The sequence below is a fragment of the Ursus americanus genome, chromosome X (assembly GCF_024610735.1).
Source record: "Ursus americanus isolate L20-20 chromosome X, mUrsAme1.1.p, whole genome shotgun sequence".
Lineage (NCBI taxonomy): Eukaryota > Metazoa > Chordata > Mammalia > Carnivora > Ursidae > Ursus > Ursus americanus.
The window spans coordinates 119,922,678-119,949,254 of NC_142164.1; the positions used below are offsets into that span (position 1 = coordinate 119,922,678).

A 26,577-nucleotide genomic window follows, 5' to 3' on the forward strand; every position below is an offset into this window, starting at 1 on the left:
TCTTACCACCTTGGGTTCTTCACGGTGCTACTTTCTCCGCCTCCAAAATGGCACACCACAGTCTTTGTCTGGATCCTTCTTTTTATCCTTCTGGTCTTAAACCAAGCATGACCTCTTTATGTGCCTTCTTAATGGTAACCCCCACCCATATCAGTTACACACTCCCCTCATGAATGGTTCCCAGTAGCACGCTGTCTACCAGGGTTCCTGTTTGCAGCAAATGCAACCACCAAAGCTCACTGCAATGGGGTGGACGTAGAGGGTCCATGTTCTTGTAAAGCAGAGCCCACTGTACAAGCTGCCCCAGGTTACCTGTGTCATGCCAGGGCATGCACAGTTCTGTCACCAGCCTCAACACCTGATGGCAGAATTCTCCAAGGCACGTGCCAGGTGACGATTCCTGGGGTTTGTTGCTCAGTGGGTATAAACTTTCAACGGTAAGTTCTAGAGATACACCAAATGTATGAATTCTAGAGATTGCTGTACAGCGTCTTCCCTATTGCTAACACACCGCACCTAAAATTTTGTGAAGGGGATAGATCTCTGTTGGGGTTAATGTAGAGCATGAAATCAGCCATAATACCTGCTTGCTACAGTGTAACATGGGGGCCACTGAGGGCAGGGAAGTTTTCGGAGAAGGGCATAGGCCTTTTGAATGTCGAGGCCTGGGTGACCACTCTCCCGTTGGAATACCACGGGAAGTTGCCTTCCTGAAACTTTCCTGGCCCAAACAGCTGCCTTGTGATTCTAAGAGATGTAGGCATTGTCCCTTAGGCTATGTTTAGCAGACCTCGTAGAAGACACCCAAATTAGCATATTCTGTCTTTCCAGTAAACAGATCCTCCAGTTTCAGTAAGACCCCTTGTCACACATCATGTGCTGGAAGAACACTGATAAGGATTTGTGATTATCCTGAAGGACCAATGAAAGCAGGAGCAAAGAAGAGCAAAGAGTCTTCACCTCTGAGTGTTGACCCCCTGGGCTTCTTCTCTCCTTCACGGCAAAGTTTGGAATAATCTTTCGTCCGTCGGTACAGAGTTTGCTGGCCATTCCTGGCAGATCTCATATGAGGTGTTCTCACTAACACAACACGGGACGGTAGGAAGCTTTGGGAGGAGATGGATGTGTTTACTGTGATCGGGGTGATGGTATCCTGATGTAACCATATGTCTGTCTGTACTCGTCAAAGTGTATGTAGCAAACATGCACAGGCATTGTCGTACACCAGGTATACCTCAATAAAGCTGTTACAAGAAAAGAAGGAAACATTAAAGTTATTTTACTGACTATATAAAAAAAAAGGTAAGGTAAGAAGAACCTCTTAAATTGTATATCAAATGTCAAGAACAGGGGAAACGGCTCAATTCTTGCCAAACCCTGCAGACCTTTTCTTGAAATATTGAAATAGTGAAAAAAATATTGAAAAAACATACACTATGCATATACTATGCTATTAAATTGATACCTATTTAGATTAGTTTAGGTCTTAAAATTTATTCAAGTGCCTTTCCACTGGGACTCTTAAAAAGACAAAAGCAGAAGTTTTCACGGAACATATTTGACTACACAATAGCTACTTATAGTTAAGTGCGGACAGGAAGATATTCTGCACAAAGCACGATAATTCAGTCTTGCTTCATTAACTTCCCTGCCAAGTTTTCACTCACCATGTCTTGGTATCTAAATTATTCTTGAGTAAACCTTGTTTGACTATCCATATAAAAACTTCCTTATTTATATGAGCAGTAAACCTTTCTGTGTCTGGGTCATAGTAATTTTCTTGTTAGTTGAAGCATATTGACACACAATGTTACATTCATTTCAGGTCGCAGTATTTTATACCATACTCTGAATACATTAATTTACACGTACGCCTTTCCTCCTAGACCCGCGTTTGCAGGAGGGCAGGTACCTCTGATTCATTTGGCACGCTCACATTTGAATCCGGTGCCGATCCCTCTTGGCGAGCCCTGCCAGTGTTTAATGTGTTAATGAAAAACGAGCCTTCTGTGATAACCCGAGCTTGCATGTCCAGATAATACCCCAGCGCCTGTCTTGTTGGAGTCCATAGTCTCGTTGTCTGTCACCAGAAAGCATCTTCACAGCTAATCAGCTCTGTTCTGGCAAACATGCTCTGCAACTGTGAAAAAATGGGATGAGATTGCCGAGCAAAGTAAATATTTAATTAAGAAACAGCTAATCAGATTCTCCTTAGCTTTTTCCATTTATAGTGAAGCAACTCCATCTAACACCATTTCCATTAATATTTTAGAGTCCCTTCAGCATTTTTCATTTCAATTTTCTGCCTCATTATATTTTACTGACCATCTTTTCACAATTGATTTTGACTCTGTTCCTGATGGAGATATATATGTATATAAAACCTTTAAATTTACTTAGAATTTGAAATCATACCGTCATCAGCCTAGAATTGATTGTTTTATTTAATCTGGGCCTCCCTCCACAGACAGCATTACAATTTAACCACTATGAAACTATAGTTAATTTGGTTCCTCATAAATTTTCATTAAAACTTCAAATAAACATAGTCAAGCTCTCAGACATTAAATGCAATGCATTGTTGCTAATTATGGGGGAGCAGATATTTCTAAGACAGAGGAAACAATCCCAGTTTCTCTATTTTTCAAAATTTATAAAAAGGGGCAAATGTGCCTGAAACTTTAATTGCATATCTAAGTTTTCCAGATTCTTTTTCACATAGGGTAACCTTGATTTATGAAAAGTATAAGCACATTTTACCCTTGTTACTTGCAGTCTTTAAAAAGAAATTAATGAAAATCAGGCAGACATTTTGGATAGTAACCTAAAGCCAATATTCAAATGCAGTACTAAAGTAGGATTTTTAAAGGCCCCTGGATATATATACTGTAGGTAGCCTCTAGTTTTTTAGAACTCTGCAGACTTTATTTTAACATAAATCAATCCAGCTTATTTTGGATAAAATGAAGCAAGATAGGTGCGCATAAAATTCATAATGGTGATTACTTCTGGAGAATGATAGGAAGGGGGTAGTAGCTGAGGATATATATTGATCTGATATATCGAGATGTCATATATTTTTATTTATGATAATGACATCTCTATATACAGACAACTGTGTAATATATATACACAGTCTGAAGTATGATGAGAGCTTATTAACATGTAACAAATTTACATGGTGTTTGTGTGCGCGACTCCTGTGTTTCTCTCTGTCCTGTTCAGTAGAAGATTTACAGACATGTTTACTGTAAGAAATCAAAAAAACAAAAACAAAAAACAGGAGTCACCTTTCTGCTTTCTGTGTGTTTGCCTTTCAGATGTGTGGAATTTACCAGTGGTAGCTTTTCCACACGATGTTACGTGTCAGTGATGAGGGCAGGGAGAAAAATAAATTTTAGGATTTGCAGAAAGAGAGAGAGAGAGAGATGATGGATGGATGGATGGATCAATGGATCGATGGATAAATAAATAGATATATGGATGGATGATAGATATAGGGATAGATAGATATGTAGATACATAAAATAAAACAAATATATGTACATGCGGGTTAAGCCTTCCATGAAAACTGAGGCACTCATAGGATGGAAATTTCTTTCAAGGAAAAAAATAGAGCTACTTTAAACGTTCTCCTTATGGAAATGATATAAAAATGAAGTGAAGTATAAGGTAAAAAAAAATCAAGATACTGTACTATTCAAATCAAAGTGGATCGAGAAGCTTGATTATGCATCAGCACCGTACGATGACTCAGCCCGTTGTGAAGTCAAAAGCGTATTTTAAACAAATTTGGAACACAAATGGATTCAACCAGTGATGATTATGCAGATGCTACCAAAATATTTTGGAAATTAAAAAAAAAAAAAAACAGACACATGCAAAACAGACACTTGCAAAACCAAGTATATGTGTTATGGGGGAAAAAAAATCTGAGGAAGCAATTTGCAGCACAAAGCCCTGGTAGAATATTCTGATTGCACAGTTCTGTGTGGTGAGTGCAGAAGGATGGCAGGCCTCCTGAGTTCTAGCACTTTCTAGCTCATCATTGTTCATTCTCTCTCTCGTTGACCCAGAGTCCTGCATGCAGGGGCTCATAGTCATTCCTGCCCACTTCCTGGCTCTCAGACGTCAGCTCTCAGGACTTGGGGGCTGTCTGGGGCTCAGTTAAATAGGGAAGTAAATTAATAGGGAAAGAATGGAACACAAAGGTGAAGAAAGAATGGAACAGAAAGGTGTAGAAAGAAAAGGAGAGCAGAAGAAAATGAGAAACAATCTTACAAAGACAAAGAAGGACCACAAAAGGAACCCCCCGCCCCAAATAAAAATCCAGCAATGGGCAGGTTTCTATGAAACAGCTGTACAACGGTGTTGAAAATGATGAGTCTTATCCCATTGTCCTCGACTGTCTTCAACGTACAGAGCCTTAAACTATGTTTTGCTGTTTCTCCCGAATGTGCATGTTGGCCTGCTGGTTTCCCTACTGGCCTAGCGTGGTCACACTCAGGTGGCCGCATTCAGTGAGAGGTTCAGCCAGGCCTGGGCTCCGCGTTGGAACAGGGATGTCCAGAGCTGCTCCCCATGGGATGCTTTATCCTTATGTCCCACAGAGTGAGGTTTCTGGCAAGGTTATGATCCTATTCCAGGACGGACAAAGTGGACTTACAGCCTAAGTCCAGAGCACACACAACACCCCAAAGCCACAATCCATTGACCAAAGGCACCCAAAATGGCAGCCGTGACTCAAGGTAAGGGAAACAGGGGAGGTGCCAGAATCTCATGGCCACTCAGCATTTGGGGTGGGAGGCCTTGCCTCGGCTGTCTTTGCAATCACTGCATCCCAAGATAAAAATGTTTAGGTATCTCTGGCTTTATTAGTTCCCTAGGGCTGCTCGAAGAATAGATCAGAAACCAAGTGCCTTTAAAGAACAAAAACTTACTGTCTCACAGTTACAGATGCTACAAGTCCAAAATCAAGGTGTTTTAGGGCTGAGCTCCCTCCTGAGGCTCGAAGCGAGGGTCCTTCCTCCTCTTCCAGCTTCTGGGGCTCCAGGCGTCCCTGAGCTGGTGGCCACGTCCCTTCCGTCTCTGCCTCCATCTTCATGCGGCTTCTCCATGTCTGTGTCTTCACGTGGCTTTCTGTCTTAGAAGGACCCCAGTCATGTTGGATTCAGGTCCCACCCCACTACAGTACAACCTTATCCTCACTGATAGCATTTTCAATGACCCTATTTCCAAATAGAGTCAGATTCTGAGGGACTGAGGGTTACAACCTCAGCATGTCTGTTGGAACAACAGAACTCAGTCTTCACACTGGCATATATAACTCAGTTATTGCCATGTTTTCATTCTGGTTTCTGTGTTTGACCCATTCTATTTGAGTTTAATCTCTATTGCATGTCTTGTGGGGGGGGGGGTTATTTCCCTAAAGAATTTCATTCCATAAACACAGAGTAGGAAGGCCATTATTGCTGGAAATCGAGATACTAGTATCTGGACATTACAGTACAGAAGACTTTGGAGATGTCCACTGATGAGGTTGTGGGATATTGGTGAGGTGAGGTCCGGAGCTGACGACCAAGAAGGAATTCTTGAGACATCTTTGGTGCAAAAAGGTGGTTTTATTAAAGCGTGGGGACAGGACCCATGGGCAGAAAGAACTGCACCGGGGTCATGAGGAGTGGCCCATATATACCCTCAAGTTGGGAGGGAGTCAGGGATAGCCTAAGTCCTTAAGTAATCTGGAAACAAGGTGTCCAGGACCTCGAGGGGCTAGCTACTGTTGGGAAAGGGTCATTTATTACCGTCTAATAAAACCTTAGTCATGAGACCCTTCAGATGTATACCAGTGGGTCATATGCTTGGGCGGTTTAGAGCTAAAGGAAGTTTCCAAAGGAATTTTTATACAGTAAAGTAGACTTACAGGATCCTGGGGGAGGGGGGGCCTCAGGCTACGACTGTCTTTCGCCCTCAGCAAAGTATTAGCATAGAGGCAGTTGAGTCCTTAGAGGAATGTCACTCTGCCTGTTTTTTCATTGTGTCTACGTACATTCCCTTCTGGAAGCTAAGTTATTGATAGCTTTGTTCCTGTAATCTGCTAAGACATTCGTAAAACTGAGGGAGACTCCTGTCCCGTAGGATTGTGAGCTCCATAACTTAACTTTGTTTTTTCCTTCAGCCAGGACATGGGGGGGGGGGTGGCGGTCAGCTTTTGCTTTGTCGTCAGCTTGCCTTCTGTTTCCTCCTCATCCACTTTGTGTGAGAGAGTTGACCAGGCGTCTGGGCCAATGTGAACAGAAATAATAGAAAGAATGCACATCAAAATCTTAGATGTACCGCCTCCCTAATACCAATGTGGGGGATGGTAAGGGGCAGGAGGCAAGCTGAGGACAAAGCACAAGCTGACACCCACAATCCCCACCCCCACTCCCAGCCGGCATCTGTGATCCATCCCTCAGGCCCTCCTGGCTGCCCTAAAGCTAAGGAACGAAAGAAAACTAATGGTTAACTTATAGAGATTAGAGTCCCGCAAGACTTGAGTCTCCCTCAGTTTACAATTGTCATAGTGATTTACAAGAGAAAAGTATTCTTATCAATAACCTAGCTTCCAGAAGGCCACTCCCGGATGTCCTAAAGTTAATGCCTTCTTGGAGGGAAAAACAACCTTCACTTGACAATGGCAAGGTCTCCGGTATCTTGTAGGACCTCTTTAGCATATGAAAGTTCATTTCAAAAAACCTCCCTGTTCCTTACCTCCCCCAACTCCCAAGTATAGAAACAGCCTTTCCTCACAGCCTCAGTGCCTCCCCTCTTTCTGTCCATGGGTCCTGTCCCCGTGCTTTAATAAAAACACCTTTTTGCACCAAAGAAGTCTCAAGAGAACGCTTTCTTAGCCGTCAGCTCCAGACCTCACCCCATCATCACCAATATTCAAAAACTACATCAGGGACTGCTCAGAAAAAGACTGGCAGTGTCAGGAAAGGGATTGGTGCTGGCTTGAGCCGTGAGAGAAGTTGTCGAGCTGTGAACAGAAGCACTGGTATTCCACCGTGTCACTGCATTAATGCTGCAAAGACAGACGCCAGGCACAGACCAAAGTGGGCATCCTTCTAGAACCCTCCCAAAGTTGGCGCAGGAAGAGTTACACCCATAGCTTAAGCGCGAAGTGGAAATTTCCCAGCAAGTACCAAAATAACTACCAGTGTAGTAAAGAAGGGATGAGCTCCCCAAATGATGAGTATCTGTGATAACTTATTTATAAGAAGTGTACGTTTGGTCTTTGCCACATTGCTGGCCCGGAGCTCCTAAAACCCCTTGGAATTTCCTGAGAGGAGAGTGATTAAACTATCTTTTGTTGTGTCATTGAGGTGATTTAGGAGCCTAAGGATGGGGGCTGGTTGCCAGGGAGACCAGCCTGGTGATTAGAGGCTTGGAACTTTCAGTCCCACTCCGGACCTCCCAGGAGGACAGGGGCTGGAGATCGAATCAATCACCCATCACCAATGAGTTCATCAATCGAGCCCATTTGATGAAGCTTCCTTAAATTCCCAAAAGGACAGGGTTCAGAGGACAGCCTGCCTGGGGAAGCAGAATTCTTTCACCTGCCTCTGTTCTGGATCCTGCTTGGGGAAGCAGAATTCTTTCACCTGCCTCTGTTCTGGACCCTGAACTCAATGGGACAAAAAGCTACTTTGTTCGGGACTTTGCTCTATGCATCTCTTCATCTGGCCATTGATTCATATCCTTTAACATCTTTTGTGATAAACTGGTAATCTAGTGAAAAAATGGGTTTCTGAGCTCTGTGAGCCACTCTAGGAAATTAATCAAACCCAAGGAGGGGGTCATAGAACCTGCAGTTTATAACCAGTTGGTCAAAAGACTTATGATTGGCATCTGAAAGGGAGTAGCAAGCAGACTTGTAGAACGGAGCCCTTTAATCTGTGGGATCTGATACTTTCTCCAAACAGATGTGTTGAGATTGAGTTGAATTGTAGGGATACCCAACATGGGTCAAAGAGTTGCTGGTTGGTGCAGAGAAGCCTACACACACACACACACTGGAATTGGGTGCAGGAGCTGCAGAGTATCTCTTTCTGAATTCATAGGTGGGGAGACTTGCTCAATGAATGTGTTTCAAAAATCATTGTAAAGCTGTAGTCATTAGGACACCATTGTATTGTTGCACGCTGGGTCAAAGATACCATAGTATCCACGAGTATATTGAGACTTGTTTGTATGACTGAACAGGATTGCAAGTGAATGTGAAAAGAAGGACGTTTTACTCTGTTTGCATGCAGGCTAGATTTCTCAGTAAAATCTGCAATTAAAAAAGTAGTGGTTTGTTATAATATACAAGGACACTGTGGTAACTGGGGTTGTCACATGGCCAGCTAGATTCCTGCCCCCTGGTGGTACGTACCCTATATAATTTAATCCCCTCGAGTATAGGTGGGAATTCGGATATAATGGGACGTATTTCCCATGATTTAGGACACTAAGCAGTTGACTCTGAGTTCATCAAAAGAGGAAAGGCTCCCAGTGGCCCTAAACTATTTCATCATGTGTGGCCTTAAAAGAGAGAGAAGCAAGTCCACCCCTGCAAAACACCAGGAAGAAAGCAAATGGTCGTGTTGGGAACTGAGAAGGGGTGACTTCTAGGCACTGAGATTCCCTTGCACCAGCTGACAGACGGACAGGACCTCCCTTCTACAACCACAAGAACTTCCAGATGACCATGCAGCCCAGCCAATAGTTGGATTTAATCTGCTGTCCCACACAAGCCATGAGATCATGAACATCTGTTGTCTTAAGCTCCTGCGTGTGGAATGGTTTGTTACACAGCATCAGAAAACCAGTGCAAACATCCATTAGGTCATATTTGGATTGGACTGTAGAAATATTCCAGAAATGATAAAAAAAAATATCCTGAAATGGTAAACTATCTCATGAATGACTGAAAGCTCTCTAACAGGGAACATCAGCCGTTCCATTGGGGAATGGAATTAGAACTTGGAAAATCCCCAAACTGTATAGACCACAGCTGTACATATTTTATCCAAGAGTCTATGTTACACACAGCACAATTATACTCTCTCAGTGGGTAGGACTCAGTGGAAGATTTGATGTTTTTCCATTTGAGGGTATGTTAACCACGATTTTCAAGACCTTCTTATATGGCGCTCCCGTATAAAAGAAAACGCAAAAAGATTCTCCTTGAGTATGCCACATTCAGCAATATGGTGTGACTCCAATGTCCTCATCCAATCTCCAGGTCTCAGTTAGGAGTCTCACCTCCAAAAAATTCCCTGTGTCTTTTGTACATTTGCCTTTGTTTCTGAACCACGTGGTGTTAGTAATTGCCAGAAGCACATTTCTGCAAAACGAAAATTATTTTTAATACATAAGGGCTCAGTCAACTGGTTAGTTGGCATTGGCACTGAAAAGAACTATTTCCAATTGGAAAACAAAATGCATCCGCCATGCACTTTTATCCAACATGCCTTTACTGAAAAAAGTCTGCACCCAACACTGACATTACATAAAAGATAAATGTCAAAAAGGAACACTTGATGTAATAATTTTTTTTTCCTTTGGGATAATCAAGCATCATTTCACAAAGCTGCATCTGTAGTTGCTTTCGCCTGGCACGCTCTGCTGTTACAAGCCTGTTTTCTTTCCCCCAGGGGTCTCTCCATACCGCTGACATCAGACAGATCACTGCACCATACAGGACGAGGAGAGCAGGCTCAGAGCCATCTGTCACCGAAGCTCAGCTCACAGGCTGCATGGGTGAGTTTATCGTATATGAAATACACTTCAGCAGTGGGGAAAAGACTCTGTGACCACATTTCTATCAAAAAGAAAACGAAAACACAAAGTTACCAATAAGAGAAAGTAAAATCTAATGGTGTTTTATTTCTCTATACATCTGCAGAAGAAAATTATTAGCCATAGAACCGATGATATGTCCGTAATACCTAAGAGGGCAGGGGGTCTTCAAGTTGGAGGTGTCATCATCTGATTATAAAAGCTTGGAGAAGCCTACCTAGCACGGTGTACAATTTGGTCCTAGTCAAGACTCATCCGTATCTCCTACAAAAGAGCCTATCCCAAGGCTGGTATTCAACAAAATACTGACAATGAATGCTTTGTTGGTTTCACGCCATTGGGTCTGCCATCACTGTCTTCCTCCCATTAGTTCTCTTTCTTTGCCTCGTATATGCAGACAACCAAGGTGTTTGTTGGTTTCACGCGGTTGGGTCTGCCAACACTGTCTTTCTCCCATTAGTTCCCTTTCCTTGCTTCGTATTTGCAGAAAACCAAGGTGTTTGTTGGTTTCATGCCGTTGGGTCCGCCATGACTGTCTTTCCCTCATTAGTTGGACATTGCAGACAACCAAGGTGTGTGCCCAAAGAAACGGTGTCTTTGCAACAACCCAAATGGCAAGGAAAAGTGGCATTCACTTTCTAAAAAAATCAGTTAATGCAAATTTTATGATTATCAGAATCCTAATGGTTGGGGGCAATTGATGTTTAATAGGATTTTATTTTAGAATCATATTTTATCATGTTCACCTTATAAACCTTAAGGATGTAAATGTTACTGACCTACCATTTATCTGCTTTCCAGAAACTTAGCAGGTGATACTTTCATATCTTTTTAAGTTTATTCAAATTAAATGCACCCAAGGATTCTCCCCACAATGATTTTTACTCAAAGAATAGGTTATTTATATGCACATGTATTTTCTAATTGACAATAGATATACATGTTTACTTTGTAATGGCATCTGTGTCTTTCTGACTTAATTGCCTCGAGCTGAGAGAACATGGTCTGTAGAATGCAGATCTGAAGTCATTTGTTAAAGGCAAATTTCTAAAGTATTTCCACTTTTTTAAAAAAGAATGGGATCTTTGGGTAAATGATAAGTCCACCAGGAACACAGCTCTGGTTGGGCAGGTTGGTCTAATTACTTGTTGTGGCAAGAGAGAATGCAAACCATGGGCGCCGCCAGCCTTCTTCGTTGGAGGGTGTTAGAACAGACCCGCGGTAGGATTTGCATGTGGGTGTGTGATGTGGGGAGGTTCTAAGGATGGAGGGACTGTCATCTAGGTTGGACACTGTCAGAAAGTGGGGATATTTCTATGGCTGAGCATCTCGGTAATACTCATCTGTAGAGAGGACAGAAGAGGCTGCCTCTTGGTAAAGAAGTAGCAACCAGATCAGCAAGAGGAGGGGGCTGTTTTAGATGCTGTGATCTGGACAATGTTCCTGGTTTGTCTGTGCTCGGACATGATTACCGAGGGTTCTTTGTCTTAATTCCTTCTGGTGACATGGTGGCCTCATCATAGCCATCCATTATTTTGTTTCTCTACTTTCTCTATTTGAAAATGTACATGACATAATATCCATTTCTTCTGTGGTCTTTTAACATATGAACGAGAGGTGCGTTCATGAGCTTTAATCAAACCCATGGAATAATCTGCATAACTGAAGGTGCCCTTTGTCGTATGACATCACTCAATCATGGTGGTGAAAACCCTACTATTTCCATAGGTTCTTCTTTGATGGGTGAGTCATACTTTTCTTGGTTTTGGACCCAGCCAAGAGCATTGACACCAGAGGGGATGGGGAAGCTGTGTACCACAGGCAGCGCACGTCCTGAGTACCCTGGTGAAACTGAGCCCCCATCCTCTCTGACCTCCATATGGGATAAATAAAGGTTGATATGTGTCAACTCTCTGAGATTTGTAGGTCATCTGATTTTGCACTGACCCTGCCCACGGAAAGCTACCAAAGTCTCTGTGATAGACATTGGTCTTCCCCGTGCTTCTGAGATGGACCTGTGGGAACCAGACACAGAAAATGATCAAGCATTTGGTCTGAAACTAATGTAACACTGCGTGTTAACTATACTAGAATGACAGTTACAGACTGAATTGTTTCTCCAGATTTGGCTCTTTGTGCAACTGCAAGATATGACTGGTTTAGTCTTAGGACCTAGGTTTCGAGTAGCAGTTATCCAGGAATAATATCAAACTTCAGGTCAAACAAAGGAAATTTCATTTGTAGTCAGAATGTTCGACAACTGTAATGGGCAGAATTGTGTCCCTCAAAATTCCTATGTTGAAGTCCTCACCCCCAGGACCTCAGAATGGGGCCATATTTAAAGATAGGGCCTTTAAAGAGGGGATATGTGTAAAATGAGGTCATTAGGGTGGGTCCTGATCCCATAAGACTGGGGTCCTTATAAGAAAAGAGGATGAGGATGCAGACGCGCACAGAGGGATGACCATGTGAGGACACAGGGAGGAGACGGAGTCTATACACCAAAGAGAGAGGCCTCAGGAGAAACTAGTCCAGGCCGCACCTGGATCTCTGAGTCCTAGCCTCAGCCCCACCTAGGTGTCTGACTCCCAGCCTCCAGGACCAGGAGGAATAAATATGTGCTATTTAAGCCAGCCAGAATGTGGTAGCTGTCATGGCCACCCTAGCCGACTAATAAACAGCCCCATACCTACTACTGGAAATCCGCGTGAAATCCCTGCTAACAACTACCACCTGATTGCCACATTCTTTGGAAACTGTGTGGTTTAGTTAGTCTTTCCTGAGGATGGACGTGTATCCTCATTCTGCCCACAAGACACATCCCAAATGGCTCCCAGACAACAGGGGTACTTCCTCAACCTCCCAAAGGAAGGTTAGGGTAGCAGGTATCCAGGAATAATATCGTCATGCTGTAGGTCATAGGAAATAAATTCCATTTGTAGTCGCGGTGCTTGACATCCTATGTCTTATGGTGTCATGTCAGGTACATTAAACATAGATAGACACAGTAGATCCACATACATACACACGTATGTATGCACACACCCAGGCATGTCCTCTCTCGGACTCTCCACTTATTTTTCCTACCATGTCTTTCCTTCTATGGGATGATTTTATTTCCATGAATTAAACTGTATTAATTCATTATACCCTCACCTAGAGCAAATATTTATTGATCACCCTAGAACATGCCCATTTTTTCCTGGTGCATCCAGTTGGGCTTTTCCTCACAGGAACTGAAATCTGACTTTCCTTCTGCGTAGTTGTCAGAAAGATAAGAAGAATACTGAAAACCAAGGCATGTCTGCCAAGGCGTTAGCTGAGTGCACCCCGGACACTTAATCAAGTATCTCGAAAGCCCGTAGATTATGCGGCTGGGTCCACATTCCTAGTGGAGAACGTGCCCGGGGAAAATCGGTGAGAACAGCTCACAGCCCTTAGAAAAATCGTGTGTTCAATGCCCTGTAAATTGTGGTGATCTGTAAAAAGCTTCCTGTGTAAACCATTGATTTGATTAGCAGAAACACGGAATGAAGAGCACGGGGGATGAAACTTATTACCAAAGGAAGAAATTCAGTAATAACGCTGTGCTTGTAAAAATCTATATAATCCAGCAAAGCACCGATCTCCAGACGCAGGTCATGACAGCCCGCTCACAGCTCCGAATAGGCCTTCTTGACGCAGTTGAATTGGACGATAATTTTACGCTCTTTGTGTGTTGGCGCTCTCGTAATATTTTCCAAGCGTCCTTTTTATTATTCTGAAAATGGATTTTTCTTTGAAATCATAATATTATACAATGTTAAGCCACAAATGAAATCAAGGAAATGTTCTGCAAGTAAAGTGCCTATTTTGCCCACGTTTTGGGGACGTTCTGCTATTAACTGTGGCAGATAGAGACAAAATGCACTGGTTTTCTTCCCAAAACCAGTATCATTCCTGGACACATTTTAAGTTAACGGGACACGTTTCCATTATTCCCACTTTCCTGTAACCTGCTTTATATCATTGTGACTGCGTGACGATATCACGCATACATTTTATTTTAACATGTACTTTTTAAGTAGCAATACAAGGTATTAGAGTTTTGTTTTGTTTCATTTTTTTTTTTTAAGATTTTATTTATTTATGTGACAGAGAGAGAGAGACAGCCAGCAAGAGAGGGAACACAAGCAGGGGGAGTGGGAGAGGAAGAAGCAGGCTCCCAGTGAAGGAGCCCGAGGTGGGGCTCGATCCCAGGCACTTAACGACTGAGCCACCCAAGCGCCCCTAGAGTTTTGTTTTGTTTTTTAAAGATAATCAGATCCACATCCCACTGGTTTTGGACCTATTTGTCAAAGATCATGGATTATATGCTTCATATGAAAGCATAACATATGGAGTGTGTGTTTATGTATAAAAATACACACACACGTGTGTATCAGTACGGGTAGCTCTAACTACTTTACTAGAGCAGATATTGCCAAAGTTTAGCAAAATGTGTCTCCCCTTTCTTGCCAAATTAATACGTTTTTCCAGTAGCCCATCTCCCACTGGTTGTCAGAAAACCCAACACATCTGTGATATTTACATTGGTAACCTAAGTGTCCTGGTGCCTTCAGGTGAACCCTGTCCCTTTGAGGTTAGTCACCCTTTGGTGAGTCAATAAACTTTCCTAGATTTTGCGAAATGCCCTCTCTGCGAAGTCACATGGCAGGTAAACCCACTATACTGCAGTGTGGCCGGGTCGGGAGGAGACCTCAAATTACAGGTGGTGGCTGGGATGCTGTGTAGCCTTGCTGCTTTGTCATGTCTGCTGCTGACACCCCTAAGCTTGCAGAATGGGCTCTGTGTTCCCTCCACTCAGAGGAGTATGGACTTATCCCAGTGCTTCATCTTGACCCTCTTTCTACTTTGCTCTTCTGTCATTAAGCCGCTTTGACTGTTTGTGGGAAGGAGGTTTGTCTCTGTCAGCCCTCTCCAGAGGAATTGATACATTGCAGACTATTGGTATCCCCAGATTAACTAAAGCATGTCAATTAGAGTGTGTTCTTCTCCTTTAGAAGAATATGTAATATATTTGGGAATTGGTGTTCTAGGCTTTAAAACATTTTTTAGAGAAATTCAATAGCTAATGCTGTGGTGATTTATCTTATGTAAAAGGCACAATGAAAGTCCAAAATATCAATAATTTTGTTAAGCATGAGGGAAATATGTTTGGGGAATTACTGAGACGTTAGAAGAAACAATCTCATCTTGTACTGTACATATATTCTCTCCCCACTAACCAAATGTGAAGTGAAGAATCATCAATCGTGCATAATCCTTTTAAGAACTTGTTTGATCCGTGTTCATGTAACGTTGCCTGGAATTACCAGGGTATTTTAAAACTTCGGGGATTTTAAAACACATTAGACTGGTTTTATTTTACTGGTTTATTGTCTCCTCTGGGTTCATTCTTCTGTGAATCATCACAACTCAATAGCAACCGGCTTAATACTATCAGACAGATGTAATCTTCATTACTCGGGGAAGGAGTAGCTGATCGCTGAGGCAGCATGCAAAGATTTAAATATTTAGTAAAAACGGTACTCCACACAGAGTTAGCCAGGTTTCTTTGTACTTTGGCATACAATAAAATAGAAATAAATCCCTGCTGAATTCCTCATTAGTGATACGGAAATGATCACAAAAATAAGATACAGCAGGAAAGTGGGTGTGCTGTAACTACATACACTTAATATCTAGCCTAAAAGAAAGCTTCAGAAGTCTCTCTGACCCACGATATCATTGTTTTAAATGTTGAACACAAAGAAAACCACGTGACGTCAATAACGGTTTATACAAATCCCAGTATATACAGTCAACTACTATTAGATATGGAAGCCAAGAACACCCAGTGCAGAGAATAGTCTCAGTGCAGAGGTGTTGGACAACCTGGAGACACAGGGAACAAGGAAATTGGACACCGACCTCACACCATTCACAAAAAACAAACTTGAAATAGCCGTAAACACAACACCTGATACCATGAGATTCCTAGAAGAAAACATTGGGAAGAAGTTTATTGATACAAGTCTTGAAAGTGATGTTTTGAACATGACCACAAAAGCACAAATAACAAAAATAGAAATCAACAAGTAGGACTACATCAAACTCAAACGCTTCTGCACAGCGAAGACGCAACTAACAAAATGAAAAGACAACCTATGCAATGGAAGAAAAATGTGCAAGTCATATCAGATACGATATAGATCCAAAATACAATAAAGAACCCCATGAACTCAAACAACAAATAAATAATGTGATTAAAAAATGAGCAGAACTAAATAGACATTTTTCCAAAGAAGACGTCCAGATGGCCAACAGATATGAAAAGATGCTCAGCATCACTCATCATCAGGGAAATGCAAAACTATAGTGGACTATCACCTCATACCTAGTAGAATGGCTACCACCAATTAGGCAAGAGACTAGGCAAGAGACAACAGGCACTGGGGAGGATGTGTTGCAAAGAGAACTATGCTGTTGGTGGGAATGTAAATTGGTGCAACCACTAGGGAAAACAATATGGAGGTTCCACAAAACATTAAAAATAAATCTACCATATCATCCAGCAATTCCATTTCTGGGTATGTACCCAAAGGAAAGGAAAACAGGATTTGACAAGATATCTGCAATCCATGTTTGTTGCAACATTATTCATAATAGCCAAGATATGGACACAACCCAAATGCCCATCAACAGATGAATGGATGAAAAAGACATGGTACATATACACAATGAAATATTATTCAGACCCAAGAGAGGAGGATATCATTCCATTTGTGAAAACATGCATGGACTTTGAGTACATTATGCTATGTGAGATAAGTCAGAGAAAGATAATTAGTGTATGGTATCACTTATACATGGAATCCAAAAAAAAAGTGGAATGGTAATTATCAAGAGGGGGTAGGGGATAAGACTGAGGGTACAAACACAGTGAATGGTAAATAAGCCACAGAGATCTAATGCACAGTATACTGAATACAGATAATAGTATTGTGCTGTAAGTATATAGTGTGAAAAACATCACTATGTCAGCCATCATAGTACAATATATAAGTGTATCAAAGTAACAGGCCATACACCTTAAGCTTACACAATGTTACATGCCCAATTTATTAATAATGTTTAAAAAGTGATTTATATGGCATTATATAACTTCATAAAATTAAATTTAATAAATAAAATAAATTTCAAAAATTCAAGATATTGGATACTTGTACTGAGGTGGGCAGATAGGTAACGGAAATAGCAGGTAGATTGATCTGAGTTATCGGTTATATTCTCATTCTTCTCTTGGCTTGCGAGCCCATAGGTCATCATTATAGTGTTTAAAATGGATGGATGGGTGGATGGATGGATGGATGGATGGATGGATGGATGGATGGATGGATGAATAGGTAGGTGGATGGATAGATAGACCGTTGGATGAATGGACAGGTGAATGGATGTATAAAACAAAAACATAGATCAGTGATGCCAGTGAACTATGATTATCTCCTGTCTTTGCAGCTTACTGAAAAACAACAGAAACAACAAAAACATCAGGGTACATTTTATGGGCATGGGCATGTTTCCTTCTAACACATGTGTTAGATATCCAAAGGGAATGTTCTAGTACTAGTAAGGACTACAACACATGTGCCCTTGGTGAAATGGCTTCTTATGCTACTAGTTCATTTTGCTGCGTGCTGCTGGCTGAAGCGTAATATCGAATGCAGGGACTGTCCTTTGCCCTGGCCGTGCCCTGAAGCCCCAGTTTGGTAAAGGATTTTAAATAACTAATTCCCATCAACACCTTGTCATTGATTTTTTTTTTTTAGATGGTCTCTGAATGTAATTTTCTTAATCTGCCACAGTGAGCAACCAGATTTAAACTCCAAGTACCATCGTTCTACTAAAAAAATGGGGTTTGCTTTCTGAAAAGAAAGAGCAAAGAAGGAAGTGGAGTGAAGCACAAGTATCAAGTTTCTGTTAATCTCCAGTCCTGCCCAGAATATTTGAATAGGCTAGCCTCCGGGCTAGGGGCTCTCTGCACGGGAACAAACTACCGTGGATGAATTCTTGATGGCAACACACAGGCAGCTATGCCTTACCATTGGCTGCCTTCATCCTCAGACTGTTGCTCGAAGGGGGCACTGTGATAGGGAGCGAGCCCATGCTCTGTGCCTCATCTGAAGGAACCAGAATATGCAGCTGGTGTCCTCTTCTTCATATCTCTTATAACTTCCCCACCTCCTCCATTTAAAAGTATGGACTTATTCTAACTGCTGTATCTTCACCAAGACTGTGATATTTCAACTCTGGATTTAGAGGTCATTAATTTTTTATTCTTTTCTATGATCAAGAAAATCAGAGTCCAATGGCAGGCAGGATTGTAATCCGATCCCCAGGGACCTACATCTTTGTAGAACTCCCTCCTCTTGAGTGTGGGAACGACTTGAGGAATTGCTTAACTCTCACTCTCATCATGAGATTATTTTGCAAGGCATGGTTGACTTTGAGAGAGAGCGATTATCCTCCTTGGGCCTGACCTAATCAGGCTAGACCTTCAAAAGGACATTCTTCAAAGCCTGGAAGTAATTCTACAAGAGGGGGGGTTCGCCACCGCTGGCTTTGAAGATGGACAGGACCACATGCAAAGTAATGCAGAAGGCTGCTAGGAGCTGACCACAGCCCCATGATGAAAGCCAGCAAGGAAATGGATTTGAGTTCTACCACCACAAGGAAGTGGATCTTGCCACAACCACTCAAGCTTGGAGAAGGACTCTGAGCTCAACAGGAGCACAGATCAACACCTGAATTTCAGTCTTGTGCACTCTGAACAGAAGATAATCATGCTGTGCCAGATTGGACATGATTATATGTGATGCTCAGGGTAAACCATACTGATAATAAGGGAGAAAAATCATCTTCATAACAGTCTTTCTGGGCACCCCGAGATCAATTTTTCTTTTTCCAAACAGCAGTTTCCACATCAAAATATGACTACGCATTCTTTTCCAAAACCAAGATAATCTCCCCTGTGCTCTGGTGGAATTCCTCATTCACAGATGACACTTGTTTCTTTTTCAGATCCCAAATACTATGTAACCACAAACTAATTCTATGAAATATTTATAATTGGCTTACATTACATTAGAAATTTGGAAACTTGATGCCATTGACCAGATTTTTAAAATCGAACTGTGCCATCGATATATAACAAAGACATTGTACTAAGGAGAAATATAAAAATGTAAACTTTCTATTTCTGTAAGACTGTTTCATCTGCAACATCAGAGATAATGAGGGTATATTTAAAATGTTAATGATTTATTGTGTTTTTTTTTCCCAGACACTTAGCACATATATAGACTAGGGTATTGATAATTCTAGGATGATTCTTACAAATTAAATTATTTTATTGTCAGAATTAAATGCATAAGTGATGAAGGGTAAGGTAAAAATGACCTATTCATGAATATTCACCACATTCCTGATAACTCGTGTGAATATACATCTTTCAAATTACATATACATGCATTTCAAGGTGGATATGTTGCAGAGAACACACATTAGACTTTAGATAGCAATTTTGCCAATTTGAGAAAAACCATCCCATTTCTGTCAGTGATGACAGATCCATTCAGCTCACATTTACATGCTCAAGAAATGTCCAAACCAGGTAATTATTGCAAACTGAAATTTTGAGGACTTCTAATTTTGTATTTTAGAATTGTCAAAGACTTGTAATTAGAAGGTCAGTATATGTTCTTTTTTAAATGCCACTAATGACTAGGTATATAGATGAAGATTCATAGCTCTTATTGTTGTGATTCAAAAATTTATTAATTTCTAAGAGATGTTGCTTAAAAAGGTTGACCAGAAGGCTGGGGAGGATGTAGGTATTTGGAAGAAAACTTTCTCTATTTGGGGGCCCCCCGAAATTTTCTTGGCTTTCCCTGGAGGAAGCATGCAAGTAAAGACTTTCCATTGTTCTCTCTCACTTTGCTGACATTCCAGGAAACACAAAAGAAATGAAGGCCAGGCTGCTTCTAACTTATGATGTAAGAGAAACAAATTGTCCCATGGCCCAGTTCGAAGGGGCAGAATAATGCAACTCAAATCTGGTGCCCATCCTGGGGTCAGCAAACTGGCCAGCAGGGCTGTAGGGACAGTAGGGATACAGCAGCTACTAAAATAGCCACATGGGTGTGGGAAGCAGGGGTCCACACAAGGCAGGTTGGATGACATGTTAGTGGGTGTGCCCCACAGGTGGCATATACCAAGAGTGTAGACCATTAAACATGAAGTGTATGGAATTCTCCAGATAGACTCTTTGGAGAAGATCTGACTCAAAATGGATTCCCAAAGAAGGGTGAGAAAGAAGAGTTTTGCTGTTCTGGAAACAAAGTTGGGATTCACCAAGGTGACATTCAGAGAGAGTCTGATGCAACAGAATACTATTTAGGAGTGACACCAGCGGTGGTTTCCTCTTCTACCCTTCCAGGCATGTTTCCCAGTGTAAGTTATCCTTCTTCGGTCAGTCCTACAAATCATGCACATTCCCTGAACTGAAGAAAAGATAATTCACAGAATGCAAGATGGAATGAAGTGAATTCATGGCTGTGGAGTGTCAGACATCTGGAACAGTCCAGTGAGTTGGACGAGCACGGGTTGAAAATGAATGTTCCTCCACTCTTCACAGGCTGCTTAGAGATTCCAACACTGCAGGAAGAGAGGTGAATTGAGGCCTCATCAGTAAAGCTGAGATACTGCTCTTTCTGATCAGGAGTCTTGCGCCAGGCCCTCTGAACTAGATCAGTTCTTTGTACTCCTGTATCCAGATACAGTTGATGGGAAATTCCAAATTCCTAGAGTTTCAGTTGCCCCATCCATTATAGAATAATAGTGATGACATGTCAAGGCAGATGGCTTGGGATTCATGGCATCTTAGGATGGGCTGTGATCCAGCATGACGCAAGATGGTCATCATGGTCCCACTCAAAGGGAACACGTGGAACATGGCGGAGGATGAGTTTAACCCGATGGGGCCAAAGAGCTACATGGCACTGTCCAGCACAGCCCCACCCTGAAGACCTGATGGGAATTAGCATATCTCAAACGATGCTTTCTTGGTAGATGGGAACTCCAAAAGCCAGATGTTCCTTCAGCTTCTACCCTGCATGTTTCCTCCAATAAGCAGGGAAAACCATAGGAAAGGTGCTTTAGTGCAAGGAACCAAAAATCACAAATATAAATTTCCAGCCCTTCAGTGAAGTGGAGCCTACAAACAGAACTTTGGTCATTATTGAACAGTAAGTATATCATTTTGTACATGTGTTTGGGGCCTGATACCCCGTGCTATCAGCATTCTTCCTCCTATGAATCATTCTTCGGTTATTTTAGAGTCAAATGTCACTAAACCCCCTCTCGTTCTTTCCATCCATTAGTATGCTCCCAGGGACTGCTGTTGGTCTTGAACTGTATTACAAAACATGTTAAGTGGTCATTTTCAGATTGCTGACTTGTAGGAAAACTAGTAATAGATCTACAGGGGAGAAATCTTTATAAATAGCAGCATGCAAATGACTGACAAAATTAATGCTCAAGATGATGTTGAGTCTACGCTTGGAATTTCCTTAGAAAGCAGTGCTCAGAGTTTCTCCTCTGCTGAAAGTCTCCGATACTCTGCTGGTAATTACATATTGATTCCACCTGTCAATGGCCATTCTGCCACGAGTCTTTTCCCATGAAATGACAAATGTATCTGGTCAGAATTCATCCCGAAGCCAAATCCAAAGGAAAACAACTTACTTATATAATGTCTGTGGGGAAGGAAAATTAATCCAATTAGAAATTAAAAGGTGGAGATAATGCTTGAACATGAATTACATCAATACAAGGAATCTAATATAATTGTTTCACGCACTTGTCTTTCTATGAGGATCTTTGTCCTCTCTCTGAAGGAAAGTAAAGAAAGACCAGTGTTTCAAGGGGGAATGGGTAAGCTCCCTCCCACCGTCTTTAATATGGGAAGGGATTAATGGGACTGCAGGACAGAGCACGCCCATGTGTATTTGCAAGAAACAAATACAGATAGTACTACATGTATATTACAGACATTCCCATTTGAATTATCCCACACTGTGCCTTGTATTCCTTGTGCTTCCTTCTTCTTGCAAAAATAAATAATAAATAAATAAATAAATAACACTTAAAAATATTTTCAACCATGACATGTTTAATTTTCTTCATCATCGTGAAGTGACACTCTTTATTATATTCTTATATTCCGTTCAGTTAATCATCCAATTATCAACTATTAACAGAACTATTAACAGTCTATGATGGTTATGGAATAGGATAGACTATGGAATAAGGATGGTGCTAGATACTGGGAAAATACTCATTGAAACATGTGATCTCTGTCCTCAGATATTTCAGATTCTAGTTGGATAAGCACGTAAGTGATGCATGCCACCTATATTCCATACAAGCTCCAAGAGGACTGTGTGTAGTGTGTAATGAATATAGGGTCCATGGTGGATAAGACCTTCAGGAGGAGTAGGGATGTTAAAAGAGATGATATTTGCACTGAAACTTTTTTGTATTATTATGTATTTTTGTTCAAATCAAGTGGAAGGATTCAAGGTAGGGGCAAAGCAGATATGGGTAAATGCATTAATAGCCAGTACTATATTAATTCTTCCCTCTGCATCTTCCAAATTCATGATATGTGCTGCTAAGTTTTTGCTACCCGAATGATCTTCCCCAAAGTTATGTAGAAATCCAGGTCACAATGCTTTTAACGGTCAGCACGGGCCATCAAAAGAAAAATACCACAGAGGGGGTGGCTTAAAAGACAGACCTTTATAGTCTCATGGTTCTGGAGGCTGGAACTCTTAGATCATGGATCAAGGAAGCCAGCATGATCCTGGGCTGGAGAGGGCTCTCATTGTAACTAGCACATACCCAGCCTGCTGTCTGATGTCTCTTCCTATAAGGACACTAATCCAATCATGGGGGCTCCACCTTCATGACCTCATCTAACCCTAATGAGCTCCCAAAGGCCCTTCTCCAAATACCATCACAGCTTCAACATACGAATTTTGCAGGGACATAGTTCAATCCATAGCAATGCTGAAGGCACTTCACCCTGAATCTATGAAACTGTTCACAAACTAAAAATGAGCCAACCTTGGATCACAGTAGTTATTTCTGGAGAAAAAGATAACTTTTAATCAAAAACCTTAGGTTGATAAAATGAACATAATGATTGAAGTCACGTAAAAAATATCCAGACTATATATTTACAGGCAAGGATATATTAGGTCAGTCTGAAAATACATTTAAAAATTAATTTGACCTAAGAAGACATTAAGAAAATCATTCACCATGATTAAGTGAGATTTATTCCCAGGATGCAAAGGTGGTTCGATATTGCAAATCAATCAACGTGATACACCACATCAATAAGAGGATAAAAATCATATGAACATTTCAATAGATACAGAAAAGGCATTGACAAAGTAGAACATTAATTCATGATAAAAAAAAAAACTTGCACAAAGTAAGGTTAGAGGGAATATACCTCAATGTAATGAAGACCATCTGTGAAAAACCCACAGCTAACATCATCATCAATGGGGAAAAACTGAGAGCTTTTCCTTTAAGGTCAGGGACAAGACAGGGATGTCCACTCTTACCACTTTTATTCAACATAGTCCTGGAATTCCTAGCCACAGCAATCATACAACAAAGGAAGTTAAAGGCATCCAAACTGGTAAAGAAGCTGTAAAACGTTCACTTTTTGTAGATGACATGATACTATATATAGAAAATCCTAAAGAATCCACCAAAAAATTACTAGAACTAAAAAACAAATTCAGTAAGGTTGCAGGATACAAAATCAATATACCGAAACCCATTGCATTTTTATACACCGATAATGAAGCATCAGAAAGAGAAATCATGAAGACAGTCTCATTTGCAGTTGAACCAAAAAGAATAAAATACTTAGGAATAAACTTAGTCAAAGAGGTGAAAGACCTGTACTCTGAACTATAAAACCCTGATGAAAGAAATTGAAGATGACACAAACAAATGGAAAGATATTTCATGCTCATAGATTGGAAGAACAAATATTGCTAGAATGTCCATACTATCGAAAGCAACCTACAGATTTAATGCAATTCCTGTCAAAATAACAACAGCACTTTTCACAGAACTAAAACAAACAATTCTGAAATTTGTATGGAACCACAAAAAAACCCAAATAACCCGGGCAGTCTTGAAAAAGAAAAGTAAAGCTGGAGGCATCCCAATACCAGACTTCAAGTTATATTACAAAGCTGTAGTGATCAATACAGTATGGTACTGGCACAAAAATTGACACATATATCAACAGAACTGAATAGAAAACTGAGAAATGAACTCACAATTATATGGTCGATTACTCTTTGACAAAGCAAGGAAGCATATCTAATGGGAATAAGAGAGTCTCTTCAACAAATGGCGTTGGGAAAACTGGACCGTAACATGCAGAAGAATGAAACTAGACCACTTTCCTACTCCACACACAATAAATTCAAAATTGATTAAATACCTAAATGTGGGACCCGAAACAACAACAACAACAAAATCCTAAAAGAGAGCACAAGCAGTATTTCCTCTGACATCAACCATAACAACATTTTTGTAGGTACATCTCCTAGGCAAGGGACGCAAAAGCAAAAATAAAGTATTGGGACTACATCAAAATAAAAAGCTTCTGCCCAGTGAAGGAAACAATCAATAAAACTAAAAGACAATCTGTGAATGGGAGAAGATATTTGCGCACAAAAAATAGTGCAATTAAAAATGAGCAGAAGACATGATGAGACAGTTCGTGAAAGAAGACATCCAGCTGGTCAACAGACACATGAAAAGATGCTCAACGTCACTCATCATCAGGGAAATACATATCCAACTACAACGAGAGATCACATCACACCAATCCGAATGGCTAAAATTGAAAACACAAGAAACAACAAGTGTTGGCGAGGATGTGGAGAAAGGGGAACTCTTGTGCACTGTTGGTGGGAAAGCAAACTGGGGCAGCCACCCTGGAAAACAGTATGGAGCTTCCTCAGAAAGTTAAAAATAGAGCTACCCTGCAACCCAGCAATTGCACTACTAGGTATTTACCCCAAAAATTCAAGAACACAAATTCAAAGGGATACATGCACCCCTGTGTTTATAACAGCATCATTTATAATACCCAAATTATGGAAGCAGCCCAAGTGCCCATCGACAAATGAATGGATAAAGACAATGTGTTATGTGCATACACACACACACACACACACACACACGTATGTACACACACAATGGAATATTACTTAGCCCCCAAAAAGAATGAAATCTTGCCATTTGCAACAACATGGGTGAATCTAGAGAGAGTATAATGCTAAGTGAAATAAATCATTCAGAGAAAGACAAATATCGTATCATTTCACTCATGTGTGGAATCTAAAAACAAAACAAATGAACAAAGGAAGAGATAAACCAAAAAACAGACTCTCGACTCTAGAGAACAAACTGGTGGTGACTGCAGGGATAGTGGGTGGGGGATGGGTGAAACAGGTGAAGGGGAGTGAGAGTACACTTATCTGGATGAGTGCTGAGTGATATGTGGAAGTGTTGAATCACTGCATTGTACACCTGAAACAAATATAACACTGTACATTAATTATACTGTAAAATTAAAAAAAAATTGAGAAAGGTAAGTTAGCTTATCTGTCCTCAAACCAGAGGGTATCTTGTATAAAGTACCAGCGCATGGTAGTATTGAGCGGTACCATTTATAGACAGTAACCATGCAGAGATTGAGATTTCTATGTCAAATTTTCCCTGTGTCAGGAGGTGTCTTTTTTCTACATGTCAGTCAGTGACACCAAGAAGAATCAAATTTCTGTGACTAACAGACAAAAAAAAAGCCAGGTGGGTCCTTCTATTTAGATGATGGTTGCATTTCATTTTCTAGTGAGGCTTCCATAGAAACACATCTTCATAAAGGAAGAGAGAAGTGAGCCTTCATGTTTCCTGTCAAGGGGAGAATCGCTCATTTGGTGTATTTGAAAGATGTTCGTTGCACGTCTTCAAAGGAGTCTGTGTTGAAACTGTGCCAACGACCTGGCTGAATGTGAAAACCCTGAGTGCTCCTTACTGTGTCACAGCATTTAGACCCACTTCAGTAATTTTGAAAGACACGACCTGTAATTTTTGGCCTAGAGTTGGTCAGGTGCTGGGGCCAGCTCACACTAGCTCATTATTACATTTCCAGGAATTTTGTGAGCTGCTTGATACCACTTAGGTACTTTAAATGAAGAGGATATTTACAGCAAAGAACTTGGGAATGGCTATAAATCAGATCTTTTTTTTTCCCCCTGTCTTTAGAGGCTCTTGCTGAATATTTACCAGCACACTGCTGCACGTAACTCAAATATTTGATTTATTACCTGGATGTTAAAAAGCCAAGTCAATCATTTCATAATTGTTGGTATATAACCAGTTTTCTTCTGTCTGCATGGATAAGAATCTCTTGCTAGCCCTGGTGCAGCACATAGAATCAAAATGTTTAATTTGATCCAATAGTGCAATTTGGGGGACTGAAAAGAGTATCTACTTCCTATACAGACAAGATGGTTTTAATTCCTATCTCCCTGCTCCTCCCCACTGAGAGCAACGACAAGCCCT

General features: G+C 41.0%; 1 long non-coding RNA gene across 1 annotated transcript in view; it reads left to right on the forward strand.

Moving 5' to 3' along the window:
• The window catches only part of LOC123802725 (uncharacterized), a 697,769-nt gene that overhangs the window by 320,445 nt on the left and 350,747 nt on the right, over positions 1-26,577 (forward strand). The window contains exon 3 of the long non-coding RNA XR_006782624.2: positions 9,684-9,789. This is a non-coding gene — a long non-coding RNA (uncharacterized LOC123802725). The remainder of the gene's footprint in view (positions 1-9,683; positions 9,790-26,577) is intronic.